The sequence below is a fragment of the Salmo salar genome, chromosome 05, assembly GCF_965601325.2.
Source record: "Salmo salar chromosome 05, fSalSal1, whole genome shotgun sequence".
NCBI classification, from domain to species: Eukaryota; Metazoa; Chordata; class Actinopteri; order Salmoniformes; family Salmonidae; genus Salmo; species Salmo salar.
The window spans coordinates 72,675,001-72,690,556 of record NC_138295.1 but is presented as its reverse complement, the minus strand read 5'-3'; the positions used below and the strand labels follow the sequence as shown (position 1 = coordinate 72,690,556).

Sequence of the window (15,556 nt, the reverse complement as noted above, 5' to 3'; positions counted from 1 at the left end):
GATGTTGTAGTGTTTGTGGAGGTTAGGACTAGTAACAGGGATGTTGTAGTGTTAGTGGAGGTTAGGACTAGTAACAGGGATGTTGTGGTGTAGGTGGAGGTTAGGACTAGTAACAGGGATGTTGTGGTGTTGGTGGAGGTTAGGACTAGTAACAGGGATGTTGTAGTGTTTGTGGAGGTTAGGACTAGTAACAGGGATGTTGTAGTGTTAGTGGAGGTTAGGACTAGTAACAGGGATGTTGTGGTGTAGGTGGAGGTTAGGACTAGTAACAGGGATGTTGTGGTGTTGGTGGAGGTTAGGACTAGTAACAGGGATGTTGTGGTGTTAGTGGAGGTTAGGACTAGTAACAGGGATGTTGTAGTGTTTGTGGAGGTTTGGACTAGTAACAGGGATGTTGTAGTGTTGGTGGAGGTTAGGACTAGTAACAGGGATGGTCTAGTGTTAGTGGAGGTTAGGACTAGTAACAGGGATGTTGTAGTGTTGGTGGAGGTTAGGACTAGTAACAGGGATGTTGTGGAGGTTAGGACTAGTAACAGGGATGTTGTAGTGTTGGTGTAGGTTAGGACTAGTAACAGGGATGTTGTAGTGTTGGTGGAGGTTAGGACTAGTAACAGGGATGTTGTAGTGTTAGTGGAGGTTAGGACTAGTAACAGGGATGTTGTAGTGTTGGTGGAGGTTAGGACTAGTAACAGGGATGTTGTGGTGTTAGTGGAGGTTAGGACTAGTAACAGGGATGTTGTAGTGTTTGTGGAGGTTAGGACTAGTAACAGGGATGTTGTGGTGTTGGTGTAGGTTAGGACTAGTAACAGGGATGTTGGTGGTAGGTTAGGACTAGTAACAGGGATGTTGTGGTGTAGGTGGAGGTTAGGACTAGTAACAGGGATGTTGTGGTGTAGGTGGAGGTTAGGACTAGTAACAGGGATGTTGTGGTGTTAGGTGGAGGTTAGGACTAGTAACAGGGATGTTGTGGGAGGTTAGGACTAGTAACAGGGATGTGTAGGTTAGGACTAGTAACAGGGATGTTGTGGTGTTGGTGGAGGTTAGGACTAGTAACAGGGATGTTGTAGTGTTAGTGGAGGTTAGGACTAGTAACAGGGATGTTGTGGTGTTGGTGGAGGTTAGGACTAGTAACAGGGATGTTGTAGTGTTGGTGGAGGTTAGGACTAGTAACAGGGATGTTGTAGTGTTAGTGGAGGTTAGGACTAGTAACAGGGATGTTGTGGAGGTTAGGACTAGTAACAGGGATGTTGTAGTGTTGTGGAGGTTAGGACTAGTAACAGGGATGTTGTAGTGTTGTGGAGGTTAGGACTAGTAACAGGGATGTTGTAGTGTTGGTGGAGGTTAGGACTAGTAACAGGGATGTTGTAGTGTTGGTGGAGGTTAGGACTAGTAACAGGGATGTTGTAGTGTTTGTGGAGGTTAGGACTAGTAACAGGGATGTTGTAGTGTTTGTGGAGGTTAGGACTAGTAACAGGGATGTTGTAGTGTTAGTGGAGGTTAGGATTAGTAACAGGGATGTTGTGGAGGTTAGGACTAGTAACAGGGATGTTGTAGTGTTTGTGGAGGTTAGGACTAGTAACAGGGATGTTGTAGTGTTAGTGGAGGTTAGGATTAGTAACAGGGATGTTGTGGAGGTTAGGACTAGTAACAGGGATGTTGTAGTGTTTGTGGAGGTTAGGACTAGTAACAGGGATGTTGTAGTGTTTGTGGAGGGTAGGACTAGTAACAGGGATGTTGTAGTGTTGGTGGAGGTTAGGACTAGTAACAGGGATGTTGTAGTGTTGGTGGAGGTTAGGACTAGTAACAGGGATGTTGTGGAGGTTAGGACTAGTAACGGGGATGTTGTGGTGTTGGTGGAGGTTAGGACTAGTAACAGGGATGTTGTAGTGTTAGTGGAGGTTAGGACTAGTAACGGGGATGTTGTGGTGTTAGTGGAGGTTAGGACTAGTAACGGGGATGTTGTGGTGTTGGTGGAGGTTAGGACTAGTAACAGGGATGTTGTAGTGTTTGGAGGTTAGGACTAGTAACAGGGATGTTGTAGTGTTAGTGGAGGTTAGGACTAGTGACAGGGATGTTGTGGTGTTAGTGGAGGTTAGGACTAGTGACAGGGATGTTGTGGTGTTAGTGGAGGTTAGGACTAGTGACAGGGATGTTGTAGTGTTAGTGGAGGTTAGGACTAGTAACAGGGATGTTGTAGTGTTAGTGGAGGTTAGGACTAGTAACAGGGATGTTGTAGTGTTAGTGGAGGTTAGGACTAGTAACAGGGATGTTGTGGGGTTAGTGGAGGTTAGGACTAGTAACAGGGATGTTGTAGTGTTTGGAGGTTAGGACTAGTAACAGGGATGTTGTAGTGTTGGTGGAGGTTAGGACTAGTAACAGGGATGTTGTAGTGTTGGTGGAGGTTAGGACTAGTAACAGGGATGTTGTAGTGTTAGTGGAGGTTAGGACTAGTAACAGGGATGTTGTAGTGTTTGGAGGTTAGGACTAGTAACAGGGATGTTGTAGTGTTTGTGGAGGTCAGGACTAGTAACAGGGATGTTGTAGTGTTAGTGGAGGTTAGGACTAGTAACAGGGATGTTGTAGTGTTTGTGGAGGTTAGGACTAGTAACAGGGATGTTGTAGTGTTAGTGGAGGTTAGGACTAGTAACAGGGATGTTGTAGTGTTAGTGGAGGTTAGGACTAGTAACAGGGATGTTGTAGTGTTAGTGGAGGTTAGGACTAGTAACATGGATGTTGTGGAGGTTAGTGGAGGTTAGGACTAGTAACAGGGATGTTGTAGTGTTTGGAGGTTAGGACTAGTAACAGGGATGTTGTAGTGTTCGTGGAGGTTAGGACTAGTAACAGGGATGTTGTAGTGTTAGTGGAGGTTAGGACTAGTAACAGGGATGTTGTAGTGTTTGGAGGTTAGGACTAGTAACAGGGATGTTGTAGTGTTTGTGGAGGTTAGGACTAGTAACAGGGATGTTGTAGTGTTAGTGGAGGTTAGGACTAGTAACAGGGATGTTGTGGAGGGACTGTACGGGTGGATGGGAGGTTAGGACTAGTAACAGGGATGTTGTAGTGTTGGTGGAGGTTAGGACTAGTAACAGGGATGTTGTAGTGTTGGTGGAGGTTAGGACTAGTAACAGGGATGTTGTGAGTGTTAGGTGGAGGTTAGGACTAGTAACAGGGATGTTGTAGTGTTTGGAGGTTAGGACTAGTAACAGGGATGTTGTAGTGTTAGTGGAGGTTAGGACTAGTAACAGGGATGTTGTAGTGTTGGTGGAGGTTAGGACTAGTAACAGGGATGTTGTAGTGTTGGTGGAGGTTAGGACTAGTAACAGGGATGTTGTAGTGTTAGTGGAGGTTAGGACTAGTAACAGGGATGTTGTAGTGTTAGTGGAGGTTAGGACTAGTAACAGGGATGTTGTAGTGTTGGTGTAGGTTAGGACTAGTAACAGGGATGTTGTGGTGTTGGTGTAGGTTAGGACTAGTAACAGGGATGTTGTAGTGTTGGTGGAGGTTAGGACTAGTAACAGGGATGTTGTAGTGTTTGGAGGTTAGGACTAGTAACAGGGATGTTGTGGTGTTGGTGTAGGTTAGGACTAGTAACAGGGATGTTGTGGTGTTGGTGGAGGTTAGGACTAGTAACAGGGATGTTGTAGTGTTTGGAGGTTAGGACTAGTAACAGGGATGTTGTGGTGTCGGTGTAGGTTAGGACTAGTAACAGGGATGTTGTAGTGTTCATTGAGGTTAGGACTAGTAACAGGGATGTTGTAGTGTTAGTGGAGGTTAGGACTAGTAACAGGGATGTTGTAGTGTTCATTGAGGTTAGGACTAGTAACAGGGATGTTGTAGTGTTCAGTGGAGGTTAGGACTAGTGACAGGGATGTTGTAGTGTTCATTGAGGTTTGGACTAGTAACAGGGATGTTGTAGTGTTAGTGGAGGTTTGGACTAGTGACAGGGTTACAGAGCCATGGTGGTGTTGATGTTGTCTCTATGGAAGTGCTGCCCTGGAAGAGCAAGGTATTCATCCAGTGTTGTAGACCCAGCCGTGCATTTCTCTCTCTGTCATTTTCTGTCTCTTTCTGTCTGTCTCTCTTTGTCGCTCTCTCTTTCTCTCGCTCTCCCTCCTTCTCTCTCTTCATCTGTCTCTCGGCCTTTCGCTCTATCTCGCCCTCTGTGTGTTAGTGATTACATCACTCGCCCTCTCTGTCTCTTTCTCTCTCTCTCTCTCTCTCTCTCTCTCTCTCTCTCTCTCTCTCTGTGTCTCCATCTCTGCGTCCCTCTCTCGCCCTCTCTGTCTCTCTCTCTCTCTCTCTCTGCCTCTTGCATAACTGCCAGCTTTATTTGCTCCAGCTGAGGACTAATCTTTCCCGCGAGACAGACGGAAGGAACAAGGGAGAGGAGGAGAGCAGGACAAGCCAACCTTTCTAACCTGACTGGACGCTCTGCCTCGTTAATTCAATCAGTCCACAAATTAATGGGCTTTAGAGCAGAGCCCTGTTTACAACCACCGTGACCTGTGTGTTTATGTAGCGGTGTTTTTAATCTTTAAAACCCCACAACCTTCTCCAACTGTAGCTGAGTTGACGCGTGGTTTCCCATCATCTCTGTGTGTGTGTGTGTGTGTGTGTGTGTGTGTGTGTGTGTGTGTGTGTGTGTGTGTGTGGGTGTGTGTGTGTGTGGAGAGCAGGCGCATGGTACTCCCCATGGTAGCCCAGTCGTACTGAAGGATAAACAGTGATTATCTGGGCTGCCTGGAGAGAGACACATGCTTATGTACCACTCTCAGACAGACCACACATACATGTGAGGGACACGGTAGCCAAGACAACGCTCTAGCTGCAGTCAGAGGAGAATAACACATAAACAAAGACACGCAGAATCACGTTCAGTCAAGTGTGAATTGTCATGTCTCTCATACACGCGTCCACACAGATACACAAACTATGCCGCCGATAGTGAGGCGAGTGTGAGGCGTCTGTGAGGTAAGAAAGATCAAAGCTACTTAATCAGCTTTAACAGACACACTTAGAGAGAGAGATGTGGGACAGCGGGAAAAGAAAGAATGGGGAGAGGGAGGGATAGCAGAGAACAGAGGGTAGAGAAAGTGGTGACAGGCGGTGACACTGCGCGTGTCCTCGTTCCCTGTTTAAGATGGGATAATCACACACACACACACACACACACACACACACACACACACACACACACACACACACACACACACACACACACACACACACACACACACACACACACACACAAGCTGTGCTCTGTCCTCCGTGTCCCCCTCACAGCCCACTGTGACATGCTGTTGCCAATGCCACGATACTGTGTGTGTGTGTGTGTGTGTGTGTGTGTGTGTGTAGTGTCTGTCTCTTCTTTTCCTATATGCCTATTCCATCTCTTTCTCTCCCCCTCCCTCTCTTTGTAAACCCTTTCTTTGCTTACCCTTTACCTCCTCCCTCTCTTCTCTCTCGCCCACTACGTCTCTCTTACAGGAATTGTTAGCAGATGTGGACAGAGCTTTTTCCTTCATCTAAAATTAGCCCCAATAGAAGAATGGCAGGAAAAGAGGGAGGGAGGGAAAGGGGGATTGATGGAGAAGCAGAAAGGAATAGGGAAGGAATAGGTTGATGGTCTCGGTGAAGTAAGGGTGTATTTTTGGGACCTCACACACCATGCTGACGCAGTCAAGCCGTCGGGGGCACAAACAAATTTGGAGGAGAGGAACAGCGTCCCGGCGTCTGAGTAGCATGTGATGCTAACCCGTCCTGCTGTTGTTGAAAAGGCCTGGATTAGGATTAGTTGTAAGTGAATAATGATGAGTTGGGACTATAGAAAGGTCTTGATCCATCTCAGCAGTTACATAATTAGGACTCTATAAAATCAGTTATACTTTTGATCTGAACTGTTTAGTTTTCCCCAAATCCCGTTTTCTCTGTTTACTTTTTCCACGTTTCTGTTTTCCCCAACTTTTTTTCAGGTTTTCACTCTCTAAAGTCAACAACAATACTGAATCCACATCAGGAGACCGCTTTTGAGGTCTGTGGATTTTGGTGTTGTTGAAATGTAGGTTTCTGTGTTACTGTTTAATTCCATTGTGCAGTTAGCAAGAGGCTGTTGTTTTTGTAGCTCACGTGATGGTAGAGTTAACAAAAAAACATTGACGCAAATAATCCTGATATCATTCTGCCAGGTAAGCGTAGGCTACCTTGTAGTTAACATTTAATTGAGAAGGTTTTTGGGAAAGCCTTTCTATCTACCAGGAGACTTTTCATTAGCATCATCGCTAACAGCTACACAGTGGTAGACGTACCGCACATACAGACAGGGGGAATTATTGTTGCCTCTTCAGAAAGTTGCAGGAAAATACACATCACTGAGGCATTCTGTATGCTAGTCAATACAGTTCAATCAATACATTTTTTATTTATTTTTGAATTCAGTTTTAATGTCTGGATGTTATAGGACCCGACATAATACACTCAGCCTCTCGTTGGCACCAGGGACACTGATGTTTTGTGTGTGTGTGTGTGTGTCTGTGAGCACGTGTGTGGAAGAGAACAGAGAAGTCCTGTATAGTGTAACAGGTGAGTGAGAGGCGCCTGCAGTGGATTCCCCAGGACACTACAGGACAGACCAGACAGACAGGCAGCACCACTCAACACACTGGCTGCATAGCCTACATAGTGAGACACATGGATCAAACACCATACTGAGGTCGCTAATGAATGAAGTATCACATCACCTTAAACAATCACCTGAAGAGTTGCATCGTTTCATTACTTTGTAATGGGGTCATTTAGTTCAGATAAACTCCACAACTCTAACCAGTCCCTTAACAGTAGAAGTGTGATAGAGTCTGACAGAGAGAGCAGTTGAGGTGGGGAGGACCGTAGAGCAGTTGAGGTGGGGAGGACCGTAGAGCAGTTGAGGTGGGGAGGACCGTAGAGCAGTTGAGGTGGGGAGGACCGTAGAGCAGTTGAGGTGGGGAGGACCGTAGAGCAGTTGAGGTGGGGAGGCTGTTCATATCAACAGGCGGTCAGGTGTTTTTTTCTTCTTAACATTCCCACAATGTTAATCTGCCCTGGAACGTACCGGCCACTGGATAGGAGGTGTTAGTGGGAACGTACCGGCCACTGGATAGGAGGTGTTAGTGGGAACGTACCGGCCACTAGATAGGAGGTGTTAGTGGGAACGTACCGGCCACTGGATAGGAGGTGTTAGTGGGAACGTACCGGCCACTGGATAGGAGGTGTTAGTGGGAACGTACCGGCCACTGGATAGGAGGTGTTAGTGGGAACGTACGGGCCACTGGATAGGAGGTGTTAGTGGGAACGTACCGGCCACTAGATAGGAGGTGTTAGTGGGAACGTACCGGCCACTGGATAGGAGGTGTTAGTGGGAAAGTACCGGCCACTGGATAGGAGGTGTTAGTGGGAACGTACCGGCCACTGGATAGGAGGTGTTAGTGGGAACGTACCGGCCACTGGATAGGAGGTGTTAGTGGGAACGTACCGGCCACTGGATAGGAGGTGTTAGTGGGAACGTACCGGCCACTGGATAGGAGGTGTTAGTGGGAACGTACCGGCCACTGGATAGGAGGTGTTAGTGGGAACGTACCGGCCACTGGATAGGAGGTGTTAGTGGGAACGTACCGGCCACTGGATAGGAGGAGTGAGTGGGAACGTGCCGGCCACTGGATAGGAGGTGTTAGTGGGAACGTGCCGGCCACTGGATAGGAGGAGTGAGGGGGAACGTGCCGGCCACTGGATAGGAGGAGTGAGGGGGATCGTGCCGGCCACTGGATAGGAGGTGTTAGTGGGAACGTGCCGGCCACTGGATAGGAGGTGTTAGTGGGAACGTACCGGCCACTGGATAGGAGGACTGAGTGGGAACGTGCCGGCCACTGGATAGGAGGTGTTAGTGGGAACGTGCCGGCCACTGGATAGGAGGAGTGAGTGGGAACGTGCCGGCCACTGGATAGGAGGAGTGAGTGGGAACGTACCGGCCACTGGATAGGAGGAGTGACGGGGAACGTGCCGGCCACTGGATAGGAGGTGTGAGGGGGAACGTACCGGCCACTGCATAGGAGGTGTTAGTGGGAACGTACCGGCCACTGGATAGGAGGAGTGAGTGGGAACGTACCGGCCACTGGATAGGAGGTGTTAGTGGGAACGTACCGGCCACTGGATAGGAGGTGTTAGTGGGAACGTACCGGCCACTGGATAGGAGGTGTTAGTGGGAACGTACCGGCCACTGGATAGGAGGAGTGAGTGGGAACGTTCCGGCCACTGGATAGGAGGTGTTAGTGGGAACGTGCCGGCCACTGGATAGGAGGAGTGAGGGGGAACGTGCCGGCCACTGGATAGGAGGAGTGAGGGGGAACGTGCCGGCCACTGGATAGGAGGTGTTAGTGGGAACGTGCCGGCCACTGGATAGGAGGTGTTAGTGGGAACGTACCGGCCACTGGATAGGAGGACTGAGTGGGAACGTGCCGGCCACTGGATAGGAGGTGTTAGTGGGAACGTGCCGGCCACTGGATAGGAGGAGTGAGTGGGAACGTGCCGGCCACTGGATAGGAGGAGTGAGTGGGAACGTACCGGCCACTGGATAGGAGGAGTGACGGGGAACGTGCCGGCCACTGGATAGGAGGTGTGAGGGGGAACGTACCGGCCACTGCATAGGAGGTGTTAGTGGGAACGTACCGGCCACTGGATAGGAGGAGTGAGTGGGAACGTGCCTGCCACTGGATAGGAGGTGTTAGTGGGAACGTGCCGGCCACTGGATAGGAGGTGTGAGTGGGAACGTACCGGCCACTGGATAGGAGGTGTGAGTGGGAACGTACCGGCCACTGGATAGGAGGTGTTAGTGGGAACGTACCGGCCACTGGATAGGAGGAGTGAGTGGGAACGTGCCGGCCACTGGATAGGAGGTGTTAGTGGGAACGTACCGGCCACTGGATAGGAGGAGTGAGTGGGAACGTGCCGGCCACTGGATAGGAGGTGTTAGTGGGAACGTACCGGCCACTGGATAGGAGGTGTTAGTGGGAACGTACCGGCCACTGGATAGGAGGTGTTAGTGGGAACGTACCGGCCACTGGATCGGAGGTGTTAGTGGGAACGTACCGGCCACTGGATAGGAGGAGTGAGGGGGAACGTGCCGGCCACTGGATAGGAGGAGTGAGGGGGAACGTGCCGGCCACTGGATAGGAGGAGTGAGGGGGAACGTGCCGGCCACTGGATAGGAGGTGTTAGTGGGAACGTGCCGGCCACTGGATAGGAGGTGTTAGTGGGAACGTGCCGGCCACTGGATAGGAGGACTGAGTGGGAACGTGCCGGCCACTGGATAGGAGGTGTTAGTGGGAACGTGCCGGCCACTGGATAGGAGGAGTGAGTGGGAACGTGCCGGCCACTGGATAGGAGGAGTGAGTGGGAACGTACCGGCCACTGGATAGGAGGAGTGACGGGGAACGTGCCGGCCACTGGATAGGAGGTGTGAGGGGGAACGTACCGGCCACTGCATAGGAGGTGTTAGTGGGAACGTACCGGCCACTGGATAGGAGGAGTGAGTGGGAACGTGCCTGCCACTGGATAGGAGGTGTTAGTGGGAACGTGCCGGCCACTGGATAGGAGGAGTGAGGGGGAACGTGCCGGCCACTAGATAGGAGGTGTTAGTGGGAACGTGCCGCCCACTGGATAGGAGGAGTGAGTGGGAACGTACCGGCCACTGGATAGGAGGAGTGAGTGGGAACGTGCCGGCCACTGGATAGGAGGTGTTAGTGGGAACGTGCCGGCCACTGGATAGGAGTAGTGAGTGGGAACGTGCCGGCCACTGGATAGGAGGAGTGAGTGGGAACGTACCGGCCACTGGATAGGAGGAGTGAGTGGGAACGTGCCGGCCACTGGATAGGAGGTGTGAGTGGGAACGTGCCGGCCACTGGATAGGAGGTGTGAGTGGGAACGTACCGGCCACTGGATAGGAGGTGTGAGTGGGAACGTACCGGCCACTGGATAGGAGGTGTTAGTGGGAACGTACCGGCCACTGGATAGGAGGAGTGAGTGGGAACGTGCCGGCCACTGGATAGGAGGTGTTAGTGGGAACGTACCGGCCACTGGATAGGAGGAGTGAGTGGGAACGTGCCGGCCACTGGATAGGAGGTGTTAGTGGGAACGTACCGGCCACTGGATAGGAGGTGTTAGTGGGAACGTACCGGCCACTGGATAGGAGGTGTTAGTGGGAACGTACCGGCCACTGGATCGGAGGTGTTAGTGGGAACGTACCGGCCACTGGATAGGAGGTGTTAGTGGGAACGTACCGGCCACTGGATAGGAGGAGTGAGTGGGAACGTGCCGGCCACTGGATAGGAGGTGTGAGTGGGAACGTGCCGGCCACTGGATAGGAGGAGTGAGTGGGAACGTGCCGGCCACTGGATAGGAGGAGTGAGTGGGAACGTGCCGGCCACTGGATAGGAGGAGTGAGTGGGAACGTGCCGGCCACTGGATAAGAGGAGTGAGTGGGAACGTGCCGGCCACTGGATAGGAGGAGTGAGTGGGAACGTACCGCCACTGGATAGGAGGTGTGAGTGGGAACGTACCGGCCACTGGATAGGTGTGAGTGGGAACGTACCGGCCACTGGATAGGAGGTGTTAGTGGGAACGTGCCAGCCACTGGATAGGAGGTGTGAGTGGGAACGTGCCGGCCACTGGATAGGAAGTGTGAGTGGGAACGTACCGGCCACTGGATAGGAGGTGTTAGTGGGAACGTACCGGCCACTGGATAGGAGGTGTTAGTGGGAATGTGCCGGCCACTGGATAGGAGGTGTGAGTGGGAACGTACCGGCCACTGGATAGGAGGTGTGAGTGGGAACGTACCGGCCACTGGATAGGAGGTGTTAGTGGGAACGTACCGGCCACTGGATAGGAGGTGTTAGTGGGAACGTACCGGCCACTGGATAGGAGGTGTTAGTGGGAACGTACCGGCCACTGGATAGGAGGTGTTAGTGGGAATGTACCGGCCACTGGATAGGAGGAGTGAGTGGGAACGTTCGGCCACTGGATAGGAGGTGTGAGTGGGAACGTACCGGCCACTGGATAGGAGGTGTGAGTGGGAACGTACCGGCCACTGGATAGGAGGTGTGAGTGGGAACGTACCGGCCACTGGATAGGAGGTGTGAGTGGGAACGTACCGGCCACTGGATAGGAGGTGTGAGTGGGAACGTACCGGCCACTGGATAGGAGGTGTTAGTGGGAACGTGCCGGCCACTGGATAGGAGGTGTGAGTGGGAACGTACCGGCCACTGGATAGGAGGAGTGAGTGGGAACGTGCCGATAGGAGGAGTGAGTGGGAACGTACCGGCCACTGGATAGGAGGAGTGATGGGAGTCATGCTGTGTTTTCTTTGATAATGTATTGAATGTGAGGTTTGGATGCATGCCGTGCAGGTCAGTATAAGACCAACTGTAACAGTATCTAACGTTGTGGCTTGCGAGACACAGCTACAGCAAGTCTGCCTACCCAGGAACTACAGATGGAAAGTATTGGAGTTGGTCTGGACTTATGTCGGCTATTGCTGTTGAGGAGCTGTTAGCAAAAGTGATGATAATATTACTAACACGGTTAGAAACCATGCAAGGACGATGTGAAGAGTAGTCTAGCTATATTTAAAGAGTTACACGGAGTTGTTCTGAGAGGAGAGGTGGTACAGCCTTTGTGGAACAGTGTATTGTAGTTCACGGTGTCTCAGTGCAGCTTGGCCCAGCTGGCCTGCATGGCTGGTTTGTCTTCACCACCCCTAGTTACTGCCTGGTGTTGGACTATGGAACGGTTCTGTTCTTCCACTGCCAGGTAGAGTGGGCTTCTCTCTCTCTCACACACACACACACACACACACACACACACACACACACACACACACACACACACACACACACACACACACACACACACACACACACACACACACACACAGCGAGGCAGAGTGTGGGTCTTGGAAGTGAGAGGAGCGAGATTCTTCTCTCATTCAGCAAAGAACTCTGTCGTCTCACGATTACCTGTTGCTGGCTTCCTCTCTCCCTCCTCATCCTCCACCACCACCTTTCTCTTACCTGTTCTGTTTGAGTCTTTGCTGCTCTGTGTTTGAAAGGATTAATTGTCATGTATGTTAATTTTTTTTGTTCTGTTTGTTTCTGGGGGGTTATTTTTAGGCCTGAAGTGTCTGGTTGCTAGGACACAGTGTCCAGGAGAGAGAGGGAGGGAGAGAAAAGGAAGGGAATGGAGGGAGAGAGATGTGTTTGCGTTGTGAAGGCTGAATTACACACTCACACACTTAGTCAGCGATGACGCACATACACACACACACACACATCCTGCCCAGTAACTGTTATTGTGAACTTGTTTTTCTAGTTTTGTGTAACTTCTTGTCATTAGGTCTGTTCTGTGTGTGTCACTGTCATGCTGGTTTGGCTTTCCTGACTGTACCTCTCTACCTGCTGTCACTGTGTGCTCCGGTCTGTCTGTGTTCCTGTCTGTCTGTGTTCCTGTCTGTCTGTGTTCCTGTCTGTCTGTGTTCCTGTCTGTCTGTGTTCCTGTCTGTCTGTGTTCCTGTCTGTCTGTGTTCCTGTCTGTCTGTGTTCCTGTCTGTCTGTGTTCCTGTCTGTCTGTGTTCCTGCCTGTGTCAGTGTGTTATTAGTGTGAGTGCTGGTCAGAGCAGCACACTTGTTGAGCTCTGCCATTTCTCCAGTGTTCTTGTCGTTCCCCTGCGGTGGCATTGCATCAGCTTCTCTCTGTCACACAGGACCATCTCCTGGGTGTTAACACACCTTCCTGGTCTAGGTCCTACAGGCTTTCAGACATGACATGTTGACCATCCCAGTTCTACAGGCCTGCTGGATTTCACCTGGTGGCCAACTTTACAAAGTGTTCTCTTTTCACTGGATGTCTATATGAGGGATGCATGCTCTCTCTCACTCTCTCACTCTCTCACTCTCTCACACACACACACACACACACACACACACACACACACACACACACACCACACACACACACACACACACACTCTCTCACTCTCTCACACACACACACACACACACACACACACACACACACACACACACACACACACACACACACACACACACACACACACACACACACACACACACACACACACACACACAGGAAACAGATCTGTTGTTGTGGTTTAGAACAGTTGCTCTCTTCCTGTCCCGCGCTAGTGGCACATTCCAGGAAACCTCCTCACACACACACACACACACCCCCCCTTAACCCACTTGCTACCAGTCAGTATACACGCACACTCCTGATGGACGGATAGTTCGAGCATCACCTTGGCAACAGCATGGTTAGTACAGACACTGTGCCACCAATGTCTCGCTGACCACACACACACACACACACACACAACACAAACCAGGTTTCCATCCAACCATTTTATGTGGATGAATTACCTGATGCATGAAAAGTCACGTCTGGGCTGATGGAAACAGGAAATGCCAGTACAGTTTTATAAATGCGACAGACAATTGTTTCGTTTGACATGGTGGGATGTTTTTGTGTCAGTGAAATGTGGGAAATGCCAGTGGAAACGCCTTTATGCGCAAATATTGATATAATAACCATCACATGGAAGTCAACTTGATATGCTGTGTGGTCCTCCCACCACATCTTGATATGCTGTGTGGTCCTCCCACCACAACTTGATATGCTGTGTGGTCCTCCCACCACAACTTGATATGCTGTGTGGTCCTCCCACCACAACTTGATATGCTGTGTGGTCCTCTCACCACAACTTGATATGCTGTGTGGTCCTCCCACCACAACTTGATATGCTGTGTGGTCCTCCCACCACAACTTGATATGCTGTGTGGTCCTCCCACCACAACTTGATATGCTGTGTGGTCCTCCCACCACAACTTGATATGCTGTGTGGTCCTCCCACCACAACTTGATATGCTGTGTGGTCCTCCCACCACAACTTGATATGCTGTGTGGTCCTCCCACCACAACTTGATATGCTGTGTGGTCCTCCCACCACAACTTGATATGCTGTGTGGTCCTCCCACCACAACTTGATATGCTGTGTGGTCCTCCCACCACAACTTGATATGCTGTGTGGTCCTCGCACCACAACTTGATATGTTGTGTGGTCCTCCCACCACAACTTGATATGCTGTGTGGTCCTCCCACCACAACTTGATATGCTGTGTGGTCCTCCCACCACAACTTGATATGCTGTGTGGTCCTCCCACCACAACTTGATATGCTGTGTGGTCCTCCCACCACAACTTGATATGCTGTGTGGTCCTCCCACCACAACTTGATATGCTGTGTGGTCCTCCCACCACAACTTGATATGCTGTGTGGTCCTCTCACCACAACTTGATATGTTGTGTGGTCCTCCCACCACAACTTGATATGCTGTGTGGTCCTCCCACCACAACTTGATATGCTGTGTGGTCCTCCCACCACAACTTGATATGCTGTGTGGTCCTCCCACCACAACTTGATATGCTGTGTGGTCCTCCCACCACAACTTGATATGCTGTGTGGTCCTCCCACCACAACTTGATATGCTGTGTGGTCCTCCCACCACAACTTGATATGCTGTGTGGTCCTCCCACCACAACTTGATATGCTGTGTGGTCCTCGCACCACAACTTGGGAAAGCAGGCAGGTTATTAGGCTACAGATGAAATAAGTTCTGATGAACTTCACAGGGGGGTGAAAGTACAGGGGGGTGAAAGTGCACGGTGATGAACTTTACAGGGTGGTGAAAGTGCACGGTGATGAGCTTCACAGGGTGGTGAAAGTGCACGGTGATGAGCTTCACAGGGTGGTGAAAGTGCACGGTGATGAGCTTCACAGGGTGGTGAAAGTGCACGGTGATGAACTTCACAGGGTGGTGAAAGTGCACGGTGATGAGCTTCACAGGGGGGTGAAAGTGCACGGTGATGAGCTTCACAGGGTGGTGAAAGTGCACGGTGATGAACTTGATGCTCCTCTCCAATAAATATCCAGGGTCTTAATCTGGTGAATGATGATCGATGCTTGGCTGCCATTTTACAAATAAAACTAATATCCATAATAATGTGATAATGTAGGTAGCCCCCCCTCACTGTGTCTGCCAGCTGTTGGCTAGAACATGTGCCAAGACCAGAGTGGACACATTTGCTCTATAACACAATTGACAAAACCATCATTAGAGTTGAAAGTGCGATGGAAACCCATTTAACTTGTATTCTTCATTTGGTTAAATGGGAATTTAACCACAATAGTTATTTTATATGCAGTACATCATTACACACAGCCTTTTATCCTCAATACGTCTGTTTGGTGGAAATACATCTATGGTGGGAAAATGAGCAGATTGTTTTATGCAGATTTTAGAATATTCGCATGAAAATCTTTAGCAAATTGGATGGAAACCTAGCTACTGACCCACATATTCCACACATCCTCAATCCACACAAGCCCCGCACCCCCACTTTTAAATGTTTTCTTTAACTAGGCAAGTCAGTTAAGAACAAATTATTATTTACAACGA

At 50.3% G+C, this 15,556-nt stretch overlaps 1 protein-coding gene and 1 long non-coding RNA gene across 4 annotated transcripts in view; both read left to right on the top strand.

Annotated features, from left to right (window-relative positions):
* LOC106576393 (Ets2 repressor factor like 3) overlaps positions 1 to 15,556 on the top strand; it is an 80,104-nt gene that overhangs the window by 23,895 nt on the left and 40,653 nt on the right.
* LOC145879553 (uncharacterized) lies at positions 1,298 to 12,973 on the top strand. 3 transcript variants are annotated; one of them, XR_014392397.1, is made up of 4 exons: positions 1,298 to 1,820; positions 1,860 to 2,981; positions 3,034 to 3,111; positions 3,190 to 12,973. It is a non-coding gene; the product is annotated as an uncharacterized LOC145879553 (long non-coding RNA). The 3 variants fall into 3 exon arrangements; XR_014392398.1 differs by having other exon boundaries at positions 1,298 to 2,711; positions 2,828 to 2,981; XR_014392396.1 differs by having other exon boundaries at positions 1,298 to 2,981.